Source organism: Diceros bicornis (genome assembly GCF_020826845.1).
Source record: "Diceros bicornis minor isolate mBicDic1 chromosome 1 unlocalized genomic scaffold, mDicBic1.mat.cur SUPER_1_unloc_3, whole genome shotgun sequence".
In the NCBI taxonomy this organism is placed as follows: domain Eukaryota; kingdom Metazoa; phylum Chordata; class Mammalia; order Perissodactyla; family Rhinocerotidae; genus Diceros; species Diceros bicornis.
Window position 1 is genome coordinate 2,494,383 of NW_026690856.1, and position 7,788 is coordinate 2,502,170.

Here is a 7,788-nt window from a genome sequence, read left to right on the forward strand (position 1 = left end):
TGTGTTGTCTACACCGATGTGTGAATTCTTTCTTTCCTGGATAGCAGTGCCCTGAAAGGAAGGACCTGGGTTGTGGGAACCAGGATTTCTACTCTGCTTCTGGCTGAACTGAAAAGGCCTCCCTGGGTGACACTTGCAGCCTTCAGAAAGGAGGGGGAAGAAGTACTAAGGAATTCAAGACAATGGCACTTGTCTTACAGGGTGTTTCCAGGGCATGATGTTCAAAATGCCGGGTGCTAACCCTTTAGCTCCAGGTCGTCGGGTGGGCTCTCGGCATGAGCTCTGAGCAGTGTCTGTTAACCACCCACTTGGGAAGCATTTCAGCATTTTAATTGGTAAGGTTGTGTCTAAGATTGGTGGCATTCCCCTGCTGGACCAACTTCTATACCTGCCCCTCTCCTGGCTCATTTTTCAAAACTCCCAACATGAAAGTTTCACAGCCCTGTAACACAAATCCACATAACCACAGCACAGACTGGGGAAAAGAACACAGCCGTCCCAGGGGCTATGTGCTCTATGCCCTCAGGCCCAGCAGCCCCTTTGGGACAAGTCAGTAACAACACGAGTGAGTGTGTAAACTAGTGATTTTCTGAGACCAGGGACCTCAGAACCACATGCGCCCAGATGTCACCCAGGGCAGCAAGGGATAGTGTGGGTCATTCAGTGGACAATATTAAGGTCTATTGTACTGGCAAACCAGAGCTTACTCCTGATCCATCAGGCCCAGCCGGGGAGGAATGGCCATGATGTTTCTGACAGAGAGGCTGGGGGACATCTAGGGAATTTCTGCCCAAAAAGACTCATACAAGGAAGTTCAGGGATGTTGGAAATCCTAGTTCACTGGGAGCAGTTAGGTTTATGGAACAAAGTCCTGTTGTAGATTTAAAAGGTGCATCATAAATCTTTCCCTCTGGATATGAAACAAGTGGCAAAAGGACTTCCAAGAGCATGGGCCAGGATCCCAGGAGGATTCCAATCTAGGCGAAGGGTGAATAGGGAGCCCTAGAGGCGGCCTGATGGGGATGTCCTGTGGGCCCTTAGTTCATCTGCACATGGTCTTCCTCTGTCCTTGTCCGTTACACATGCAAACTTTTATCTTTTTACATTTTTTTTCTCATTTAGTGTTGATGCAAATCCAGAGACTGGTAAGAAAATGGCAAGTTCCAATATCTGATCAAAGAAACCTCAACAAGAGAAGCAAAAAACATTCCTTCTTCCTGGAAAGCTGTAGAAAGACAGCCACTGTCCTGGGGAAGGACATGGTCCTGGTAGGTGCTCTTTGAAAGACACCCACATTTCAGTGGTTATTGCTCTGCTTGGGAAAGTCTCTCCAACCTCTAAATCCAGGGAGATCTGACGGCTGTCTCTGTTCCTGGCCCAGGTGACCCACACAGAAATGCACCTGTCCTCTGAGGAAGGGAGACTTGAGGGTTTCATTCAGTAGCCAGGGAGGAGGTTGGCCCTCATCCCTTATGCCACATACAATAAGCTGTGATCAAACACAAGTTCTTAATTCAAGGAGGAAAGTGAGATTCTGTGTCTCATTTACATGAGCATAAGAAGTGAAAGAACCACACCACAACACCCAGGCTGTGACAGAAACAGGATATAACGTAAGAGTCAAATCTACCATTTACTAGTAAAGAAATAATATCACTCCTCCCCAATGGGTTAACAGTCGCTGGGGTGCAGATGTCAGGGAGTTGGAGGGGGTGGTGCCCTCCCTCTGGGGCTTTAGGGGAAACCAGGGAAAGTCTTAGGATGTCCTCGCTCACTCAGGGTGGTAAGAGCTGACCCAGTACACCCCGAGGGCGCCAGTGTCCCTGCTGGTCAGGAGGAGCTGCACTTGAGGTCTCCAGAGTGTGACGGCTCATCGCCAAATGCATGGCGGCTGAAGAGAAGAAACAGACTATTTTGGGGTACCTCCCCGAGATTCATGGCACACCTCCCTGCCCCCCTGCACTCTGATCCAAACCCTGTGCCGTGTGCTGAGGCCATCAACAGCACCACGTTTGTCCCTGATGCAGGAGGCATCATTTAGCATCACCCATTTCAGAGGATGCAACTGAATCCCAGAGAGGAGAGGGGAGCGGCCCGTCCCAGGCCTGGTCAGCAGTGGAGCTGGGATCCAGGCCCATGCTTAGCCTGAAGCTGTACTGAGTCCCTGGATTCAGTCGCTGCTGGTCCCAACACTCACTCGGCCCTAAACTGGAGGATGTCCGGTTCTTCTTTCTCTTGAAGAGCCGCATTTTGCTCGCCTTCTGGTGTGCAGGCTCCAGCTGACAGGAGACCCAGTAGCTACAGGACAGAGTGGACCTGTGAGCTACCAGGAGCCACACCTCAGGTGCCCCTCCCAGAGCCTGCCAGCAGCTGAGTCCCAGTGCCCCATGGGTCACCACGCTATGAGTTCTGAGGCTGATTAGCGAGCCAGGCCACAGGCTCTGGAGCTGGTCATCAGAGAGAGTCTGCCCTGCCCTCACCCAACTCCTGTCCCCCTCACCTCTCATGGACACTGATGGGCTCCATGTCCTGGAACCAGGCCCCAAATCGCTCTTCTCGCTCCAGGTCATACGCATTTGCAGCCTGAAGGATTAGCTGGATCCTCCTGATGACTTTGAATTTCTGGGAGGAAGGACAGGATTCAGACAGGGCTTCGGTGGGGAACCCTGCCAGGGACTTGTGGGGAGTGAGGATCTGGTCTGGGGTCTGCGCTCACTCGGGAACCCTCTTTCCTTCCCACTCCATTCAGGACTTGCCTGTCCTCACAGTTGGCTTGAATTAGTTCCTCATCCAGGAAGGTGTCCTTGATGCCAGCCCCCCCTGCACCCACCAACGTGATGGGATTCCCAGCTTTGTGGATCTGACCCAAGGGATGAGGCCAGAGAATGTCTTGCTAGGGGAGCTCTGTGATTTCCACTTCCCCACCCTCCCCACCCCTGCTCACCTCACATCCTTTCTGGAAGTTGGCCTGATTTCCCTGGAAGGGAGACAGCCAATGTCCATCAGAAACAGCCCCCTAAGCCCATAACTAACCCCCATCCCACCCCTTCTCAGGCTGCAGGAATGTCTGGGCCCAGCAGAGGGCAGACCTTCCACAAAGAGAACTTGACACTGTGCCAGGCTCTGGGCTCCAGAGCAGGAGGGACAGGGGAGCTGAGGCCAGAGACCTTATGTAGCACACCCTTTCTGATGACAGATGGGGAGACTGGGGCCTCAGGGAGGAAGGGACAGCTGGACCACAGATGTTCTTCCTCACTTGCAGGGGCTGATGGCACTCCCCCAGGGGCAGGGACTGAGGGGGAGCCTGAGTGCAGCTCAGACACAGCCTCCTGCAGCTCTGCAGACAGGCAGCTCTGAGCTTCACCAGCCCAGGGAGCCTGGTGGGGGGCTTACGTGGGACGTCTATTCATGCATTGCTAAGATGGGCCTGACTCTCCAGCTCCCAGGGGTGGCCATGGGGCTCTCATGAGAAAAGGTTTGCCAGGTACTGAGAGCTCAGGGCCCAGTGCAGGGCTCTCGCCTCCCAAACCTCAGGATACTTCTCCCTGCCTCCACTTCCAGCCTCACTCACTTCCAGATCATCCTCCATCCCAATGTCCAGCAGCTTCAGGTGATAGAGGAACGTGCCCAGGAAGGGGACGACACCCTGTGAAATCAGGGTGGGAGTGGTGAGATGAGTCCCACCTCTCAGGTGTCCCCATGTACCCTCCCCCAAATCCCTTCACCCCAGCCTCCTGCCCACCACAGAATCCCACAGAGAGCAGCCTAGGACCCTCAGCGGCCTGCCCCCAGTTGCCCCCTCCAGGACCACCCAACTTCCCCAGTCACATCCTAGGGGCGGCTTTTGGCAAATCCAAGAGTATGTGCTCCCTGCCCCTCCCCTCTCTAATTCATCCTGGGCCCAGCCCTCGCAGGCCTCCTCCTGATCACTTCCAGGGCAGGCATAGCAGGCTCTGGGGCTCCAGGAGCTTGGCTGGAGGAGGAGGGACCCCTCTCTTAGGGAGGCCTCAAGCCGTGAGGAGAGAGACCTCCTCCTCTGACACCCTCCCCCTCAGGCCCCCTCACCTGCTGCTGCTGTCTCTCCTGGGCTCCCTGGGGATCCATCTCTAAGGTGGCCCACACAGAGGTCACGTCCTGCAGGGTCAAGGACAGGCTCAGGGAGGCCATGCTCCCTTCCCCGTGTCTCCCAGGCCCCTGATCCTGGACCCCGGACATCTGGTGTCTATGGCTGCTCCCATTCCAAAGTGCTCTGATTCTAGATCACTCCCATTTCCAACACTCCCTCCTCTGCGCCCTCAGGCCTGCCCAGGCCCCTAAGCCTCTCTCCTCATCAGGAAAATGTGAGGAGGACTCCCAGGCCTCCCAGGGTCCCCTGAGGACTCAGTGTCATCTGACTGTCACCAGTACTCTCCCCTTCCCCCTTAAGGAGGAGGAGCACAAAGCTCCTGCACATTCCTCTCCCCCTTGTACCTCATCACCCCTGTGAGGCCTGCACCACAGATCATCTCCCTCCATTTCCCAGATGAGGAGACCGAGGCCCACAGAGGGGCAGTGACTTGCTCAGGGGCCCATAGAGGAGACCGTCCCCACCTCCCAGCCAAAGGGCCTGGCCCCCGGCCTTCACTCCTCCTCCAGTCACACCTCTGATCAAGGTCCTGTCCTCTGGACTCTCGGGGTGTGTTGAGGCCCTCAGTCAGCCTGAGCCATGGATCGCGTGGCACAAGGTGTCTCGGAGTCTTATCCAAGTGGATTCTGTGTTTTCCAGCCCCCTGAGATTCTCTGACACCAGGCTGGACCTGAGGCCATGCCAAAGGCCTCAGCTCCCTAGAATCCCCTCAGGATGAACCCTGCACAGAACTCCTCCAAGGGGGAAGGGGACCCCCTTGTGCCACATCTGAGTGACAGTGGAGGGGGTGACCATGGCGCTGTGTAATGGTGACATTTGTATCCTTTTTCACTTGGAAACTTCTAATGTCCTGTCAGGAAGGTCCATTAAGGATCTGTAGGTTCCCCAATAATTCTCATTGCCATCTGGGGCGTATCTTTGTCAACAAGACACCGGGCGAGACTCACTGGTTTGTCAACAGTGACCACTATAGGGCTAGATCGCACAGTCCCAGAGAACACACAGTTCTGTCCCAGATCCACCATTTGGCCCAAGGCTGGGCAGCCCCTGTGTCCACAAGACTTGTGTGACCTCACAGTGCCCATCCCTGGGGTAGGCAGAGTGCCCTCCTCTGCGAGGTGCAGTGAAGACAGAAGGAGCAGCAGGGGCCTGGCTTCCTGAGGACAGGCTGGGCTGCTTTAGGAAGAAAGGAACCCCCACCCACTCCATCCACCAACCAGTCTGGAGGAAGAGGGCCAGCTGATGGGTCCGCATGGAAGCCAGAGACCTGCTCATTCTGCCAGCTCCTCACCTCCTGGAACAGTCCAGGCGACACCTCTGTATCCCGTGACCAAGGCCTCCTTCCCCAAACAGTCCCCACCAGCCCCTGCAGCTCACACCCTCTGCTTCCTGTCAAGCTGGACAAGACAGACCGTTATTTCTCATGGAACCTTAAATGAAAAACTTCCCAAAGCACATCCTGCCTGGTCTCTCCCCCCCTCTCCTCCCCTCCTTCCAGATCTCCAGCCTCCACTCACCTCCTTGAGCAGCTTCCTGCTCTCCCACTGGCTTGTTTTCATCAACTTTTTAAGTTTTGTCCAGTTCTTCCTGAGGAGGGAAAAAAGGAAAGAAACACTATGGAGTGGTTTGAGGGTAAATCACTTTTGTTTGAAAACCCAGATGATCCAGACAGCCTGGATGAGCGTTTTCACTGTGTCCTCTGAGCCCTGAGGTGTCTGGGACTGGGGAGGGGGCTCTCCTATTGTCACCTGGGGCCTCCATTCTCTTCTCTTCTCAGCAGATGTGTTTTAAACAGTCTTAATTTCATGTGGACAGAGAGTTCTGTTGCTGAAAATTCTTGAAAATCTTCAATTTGGCTCAAGCCAGGATCTGTCACTTAGGGAAACTGATTCCTGAAGCAGAACCACTGGCCTAAGTTTTCAGAAAGACTCCAAGCATTCCAACCATGTCAGACTCTATCGCCAGGGTTTGCTGTCTCCCAGGAGGTCCCAACTGACTGAAGGGCAATACCAGCCCTGTGCGGGGTCTGGTCCACCCAGGTGGTACAAGCATGGAGAGAGGCTTACCCACCTGGACACCCATCTCCATGTCTCTTTTAAAGGCTGAATGGAGGGGCCCTGCAGAGCCCAGAGGATCACATGGAGTGAGAAAAGGTTCCTCAGGCCTTGGCATTCCTGGGGAAGGGAAGAGAATGAGGTGTGAGAGGGAGCTGGAGCCCTGCTTCCTCTGGCTTCTGTAGCCTCATTGACGTCTCTTGTCCTGGATGAAACAGCTGCTCAGGGAACCCAGGAAAGGCACAGCTGGAATGTGATGAGGAATACTTCCAGGAGGAGGATTTTAGCTCAAGCCAAGGAAGGAGCCCAGGAAGGGGTGAGCTTCCCACCACTGGGACCAGGAGTCAGGTCATCGAGGCACTGGCAGGAGGGGCCTAAGGATTGTGAAAGGGCTCAGACCACAGACTTCAAACATGAGAGCTGAGAAAGGAGAAGGGGCAGTTCCCCCGACTCCAGAGAGGGGCTCTCAGGGCCTCCCACATCTTACCTTGGCTACCTGGATTCAGAGCTCCACCACCCTGGCCCTGTCCTGGACCATCATGCTCGGATCCCCAATGCAGGTGGTGACGACACATTCGACCATTCTTTTAAAGTGGGTCGTGTTGGCATGGATGGTGGGTGCCAGGTGTTCATTGCCCCTGTTTTCACACTGGGACCAGACAGAGTCCAGGAAGTCGTGGAGCATCACTTTCTTGAAGAGCTCCTGGGGAGGACAGGGCATGTCACCCAGCCCTGGCACAGCCCAGCTGAGCGTCCGCAGCCCCCAGTCCCAGGCCGGGTCAGAGGTGAGAGCCTGAGCTCAGGAAGCTGATATTGCGGCTTGAGGCTTGTGTGAGTCCCTGGGTGTTGCCTGTGTCCCCTGAGGGCACCCAGCACAGGATGACCCAGGACAGGATACTGTGGCGCAGGGATGTGGCATTTGCTCGCTGCCCAGTCTCACTTCCTCCAAGCACCAGAACTCGGCTCCTGCTTGACCGTCTCTAGGGGCATCTACCACCCATTCTGACCATCCTAGGGTCTGTCGCCTCTTTCAGTGGCACATTTCCACAAGGCAGCAACAACCACAGGCTTTGTTTGTCTGCCTTGTAGTCATGTACACATGAGGTGCTTAATTAGTGCTGACTCTGTTGAGGCCTCCTGGGCAAATGAGTGAACTACCCAGGACAAGACAGCACTTCAGTGTGCTCCGCTCCCCCACCAAAGCGCAGACTCTGCCCAACGTCCTCTCTGCTCCACCTCGTCCATCTGCACAGCCAGTCTGCATGGCAGCTGCTCTCAGTGTCCATCTCTACTGTCCACATGAGGACAGCAAAAGCTTGGGAATTAAGAAGTCTGCTCAGGTCACATGAGGGCAAGCAGGGAAGCTGGACCGAGATCATGGGATTCTGGATCAGGAAATGGCAGGTGTGGGGCAGCTCAAGGCACAGCGAAGGCCGACCCCACCTGCCCTGAGAGCCCCGCTGCTCACCACATCCATCAGTGTCAACTGCTCTGCCACCAGCCGGGGAGGGAACTCCAAGAAGTCAGGCTTCTCCTCTCTCAGCAGGTTCTTGCTGGTCACATCCCAGGGGCAGGCGGGCTCTGGGGCTGGATCTGGCTCTGCTGTTA

The 7,788-nt window shown here is 55.3% G+C and overlaps 1 long non-coding RNA gene across 1 annotated transcript; it reads right to left on the bottom strand.

Annotated features, from left to right (window-relative positions):
• Positions 1-5,571: 5,571 nt before the first annotated feature.
• LOC131401570 (uncharacterized) lies at positions 5,572-6,771 on the bottom strand. Its single transcript, XR_009217758.1, has 3 exons — positions 6,668-6,771; positions 6,197-6,300; positions 5,572-5,713 (listed from the first exon to the last, which is right to left on the bottom strand). It is a non-coding gene; the product is annotated as an uncharacterized LOC131401570 (long non-coding RNA).
• Between the last annotated feature and the right edge of the window lie 1,017 nt (positions 6,772-7,788).